General features: G+C 52.5%; 1 non-coding gene across 1 annotated transcript in view; it reads right to left on the minus strand.

Moving 5' to 3' along the window:
* LOC126311704 (small subunit ribosomal RNA) overlaps nucleotides 1–1,344 on the minus strand; it is a 1,893-nt gene extending 549 nt beyond the window's left edge. Inside the window, exon 1 of the ribosomal RNA XR_007554805.1 lies at nucleotides 1–1,344. This exon is cut by the window's left edge and continues 549 nt beyond it. This is a non-coding gene — a ribosomal RNA (small subunit ribosomal RNA).
* Between the last annotated feature and the right edge of the window lie 3,656 nt (nucleotides 1,345–5,000).

Here is a 5,000-nt window from a genome sequence, read left to right on the forward strand (position 1 = left end):
ACCGAATCAAGAAAGAGCTATCAATCTGTCAATCCTTCCGGTGTCCGGGCCTGGTGAGGTTTCCCGTGTTGAGTCAAATTAAGCCGCAGGCTCCACTCCTGGTGGTGCCCTTCCGTCAATTCCTTTAAGTTTCAGCTTTGCAACCATACTTCCCCCGGAACCCAAAAGCTTTGGTTTCCCGGAGGCTGCCCGCCGAGTCATCGGAGGAACTGCGGCGGATCGCTGGCTGGCATCGTTTATGGTTAGAACTAGGGCGGTATCTGATCGCCTTCGAACCTCTAACTTTCGTTCTTGATTAATGAAAACATACTTGGCAAATGCTTTCGCTTCTGTTCGTCTTGCGACGATCCAAGAATTTCACCTCTAACGTCGCAATACGAATGCCCCCGCCTGTCCCTATTAATCATTACCTCGGGTTCCGAAAACCAACAAAATAGAACCGAGGTCCTATTCCATTATTCCATGCACACAGTATTCAGGCGGGCTTGCCTGCTTTAAGCACTCTAATTTGTTCAAAGTAAACGTGCCGGCCCACCGAGACACTCAACAAAGAGCACCCTGGTAGGATTTAAACGGGGTCCGCCTCGGGACGCGAAAGCACCCCTTCGGCTCGCCCCACCGGCAGGACGTCCCACGATACATGCCAGTTAAACACCGACGGGCGGTGAACCAACAGCGTGGGACACAAATCCAACTACGAGCTTTTTAACCGCAACAACTTTAATATACGCTATTGGAGCTGGAATTACCGCGGCTGCTGGCACCAGACTTGCCCTCCAATAGATACTCGTTAAAGGATTTAAAGTGTACTCATTCCGATTACGGGGCCTCGGATGAGTCCCGTATCGTTATTTTTCGTCACTACCTCCCCGTGCCGGGAGTGGGTAATTTGCGCGCCTGCTGCCTTCCTTGGATGTGGTAGCCGTTTCTCAGGCTCCCTCTCCGGAATCGAACCCTGATTCCCCGTTACCCGTTACAACCATGGTAGGCGCAGAACCTACCATCGACAGTTGATAAGGCAGACATTTGAAAGATGCGTCGCCGGTACGAGGACCGTGCGATCAGCCCAAAGTTATTCAGAGTCACCAAGGCAAACGGACCAGACAAGCCAATCCGATTGGTTTTGATCTAATAAAAGCGTCCCTTCCATCTCTGGTCGGGACTCCGTTTGCATGTATTAGCTCTAGAATTACCACAGTTATCCAAGTAACGTGGGTACGATCTAAGGAACCATAACTGATTTAATGAGCCATTCGCGGTTTCACCTTAATGCGGCTTGTACTGAGACATGCATGGCTTAATCTTTGAGACAAGCATATGACTACTGGCAGGATCAACCAGGGAGCTGCGTCAACTAGAGCTGAGCAGCCGGCCGCCCGGGAGTGTGTCCCGGGGGCCCGCGCGAACACGCAAGCGTCCGCTCAATTATTCTGCAAACAGGAGGAGGCCGAGCTCCCCTGCACGATACACCTCGAAACCCTCTCAGGTCCCGGCGGCGCGCAGCGCCGTCCTAGGTACTTGGTCGGTTTCGAGAGAGGCGCAATCGCCCGGAGTTAGGCGAGTAGACGGTTTTAGTGCGAACACCCTTGCTCCCAACTGAGCTTGCCGCTGCCGACAGAGGCCCGGGAGCGTGCTGTCGTGGCATTGCCGGCGGGAGACAACACGCGCCACCTATGGTGACCGGCAGCTCCAACGCCAGCGCCACACAAGGGCAAAGCCCCACTTGGGTGCAGAAGCGAACTCTCCCAGCACAGCGCACGCGCCAACACGTCCGCACAACTGCGATACAAACCACCTGCGAGAACCGCTGGGGCGACCGAGCAGCAGACGGCGTCGCGGCGCCGAGTGCCAGGCGGCGGCGCATCCTCAACGCACACAGTCCTCAATCAGACCAGCACACTGCAGATGTCCACCGCGCTTCGCACCGGGCTCGGCTGAACCAACTTTGGCCGCCAGGCGCCGCGTGCAGGGTGCGCCGCAGCGTAGCTGCGCCGCCTGCCGAGCCCGTCGGCTGGCGCTCCTGCCACTCGGCGCCCCCCACCAGCCGCCTGTTGCGCGTGCGCCCACGCAGCGCGCGGCCAACACGCCGGGCGGCCCCCCTTCACCGGCCGGGAACAGTCCCACCAAGCCACCGCCGCGTATCGCTTCATACCCACATGGGCCTAGTCACGTGTGTGGATGTGGCGGGTACCGCTGAAACAACCGGTTAATAGCTGTACCGATCGTCGCCATCACAGATTCACCTCCAGCGTGAACAACCGCTCAACAACGGATTTCCAGTTCATTTGCGTATCTTGGGCAGTAAACGTAGATGTCCACCTACATTTGCGAATTCAACAATTCTTGCATGCCAGGATGTCATGTGTCACGACACGCTACATCAGACCACATACACACTGCGACATGTGCAGAAGAGAACACGTGGAAGGTGGCCCGCGCACGTATGCGATGTCCCTTCCGCGATCCACTGTCAACCGGCATCTGCGGCATGTCCCAGATATGGAACGCGGTCCACCAGGGTAGCACTTTGTGTGAGGCAATACGACAAAGTCGGAATACACGCGTCACTACATCACACGGCTCACGCTGACCTGACCTGACTCACCGCACCACCACCCCCAGCGACCCAGGGTGACATACAATGCGTTCGTACGTTCCTCCCACACGCCTCTACGGCGTACCACAGTGCAACCTAGCTGTTATTGGGAGACGAGACAAGTAGCATCGAGCACAACATATGGAAATTGAGATTCGACACCGTTGGGCACAGCCAGCGTACGGTCACACGTATCACACTACTTCACTCTGTACGTAACTACCGATGATCGGTACAGCGTGTGGGTTACGCGTACGACATCAGCGGACAATGGACACAGACCATACCACGACGTACACTGAGGGCGTCGACATCTGAACGCAACTGAACAGCTGCGAGGCTCATTTAACACTCAAACGCCAGACCGACCAGCTTGAGAGGACGGAGACACAAAGAGAGGGGCAGAGGGGGGGGGGGGGGGCGATATAGTCCTATTGCAGTACAATTGACAGTGGATAGCGGGAATATGTGGAAAGTAAGCAACACTCGCAAGACATCTACATGAGGATAACAACGACACCAGAGATTCCGAGCAGTGAACTATGTTAGGCAAAGGGACAACGTGGGTTAGGTTAAGGGACAACGTGGGTTAGGTTAAGGGACAACGTGGGTTAGGTTAAGGGACAACGTGGGTTAGGTTAAGGGACAACGTGGGTTAGGTTAAGGGACAACGTGGGTTAGGTTAAGGGACAACGTGGGTTAGGTTAAGGGACAACGTGGGTTAGGTTAAGGGACAACGTGGGTTAGGTTAAGGGACAACGTGGGTTAGGTTAAGGGACAACGTGGGTTAGGTTAAGGGACAACGTGGGTTAGGTTAAGGGACAACGTGGGTTAGGTTAAGGGACAACGTGGGTTAGGTTAAGGGACAACGTGGGTTAGGTTAAGGGACAACGTGGGTTAGGTTAAGGGACAACGTGGGTTAGGTTAAGGGACAACGTGGGTTAGGTTAAGGGACAACGTGGGTTAGGTTAAGGGACAACGTGGGTTAGGTTAAGGGACAACGTGGGTTAGGTTAAGGGACAACGTGGGTTAGGTTAAGGGACAACGTGGGTTACGTTAAGGGACAACGTGGGTTACGTTAAGGGACAACGTGGGTTACGTTAAGGGACAACGTGGGTTACGTTAAGGGACAACGTGGGTTACGTTAAGGGACAACGTGGGTTAGGTTAAGGGACAACGTGGGTTAGGTTAAGGGACAACGTGGGTTAGGTTAAGGGACAACGTGGGTTAGGTTAAGGGACAACGTGGGTTAGGTTAAGGGACAACGTGGGTTAGGTTAAGGGACAACGTGGGTTAGGTTAAGGGACAACGTGGGTTAGGTTAAGGGACAACGTGGGTTAGGTTAAGGGACAACGTGGGTTAGGTTAAGGGACAACGTGGGTTAGGTTAAGGGACAACGTGGGTTAGGTTAAGGGACAACGTGGGTTAGGTTAAGGGACAACGTGGGTTAGGTTAAGGGACAACGTGGGTTAGGTTAAGGGACAACGTGGGTTAGGTTAAGGGACAACGTGGGTTAGGTTAAGGGACAACGTGGGTTACGTTAAGGGACAACGTGGGTTACGTTAAGGGACAACGTGGGTTACGTTAAGGGACAACGTGGGTTACGTTAAGGGACAACGTGGGTTACGTTAAGGGACAACGTGGGTTACGTTAAGGGACAACGTGGGTTACGTTAAGGGACAACGTGGGTTAGGTTAAGGGACAACGTGGGTTAGGTTAAGGGACAACGTGGGTTAGGTTAAGGGACAACGTGGGTTAGGTTAAGGGACAACGTGGGTTAGGTTAAGGGACAACGTGGGTTAGGTTAAGGGACAACGTGGGTTAGGTTAAGGGACAAATTGAGTTAGGTTAAGGGACAAATTGAGTTAGGTTAAGGGACAAATTGAGTTAGGTTAAGGGACAAATTGAGTTAGGTTAAGGGACAAATTGAGTTAGGTTAAGGGACAAATTGAGTTAGGTTAAGGGACAAATTGAGTTAGGTTAAGGGACAAATTGAGTTAGGTTAAGGGACAAATTGAGTTAGGTTAAGGGACAAATTGAGTTAGGTTAAGGGACAAATTGAGTTAGGTTAAGGGACAAATTGAGTTAGGTTAAGGGACAAATTGAGTTAGGTTAAGGGACAAATTGAGTTAGGTTAAGGGACAAATTGAGTTAGGTTAAGGGACAAATTGAGTTAGGTTAAGGGATAATCTGGTACAACCACAGTTAGGTTAAGCGATAATCTGGTACAGCCACAGTTAGGTTAAGCGATAATCTGGTACAGCCACAGTTAGGTTAAGCGATAATCTGGTACAGCCACAGTTAGGTTAAGCGATAATCTGGTACAGCCACAGTTAGGTTAAGCGATAATCTGGTACAGCCACAGTTAGGTTAAGCGATAATCTGGTACAGCCACAGTTAGGTT

This window comes from Schistocerca gregaria, unplaced genomic scaffold (assembly GCF_023897955.1).
Source record: "Schistocerca gregaria isolate iqSchGreg1 unplaced genomic scaffold, iqSchGreg1.2 ptg000444l, whole genome shotgun sequence".
Classification (NCBI taxonomy): Eukaryota; Metazoa; Arthropoda; class Insecta; order Orthoptera; family Acrididae; genus Schistocerca; species Schistocerca gregaria.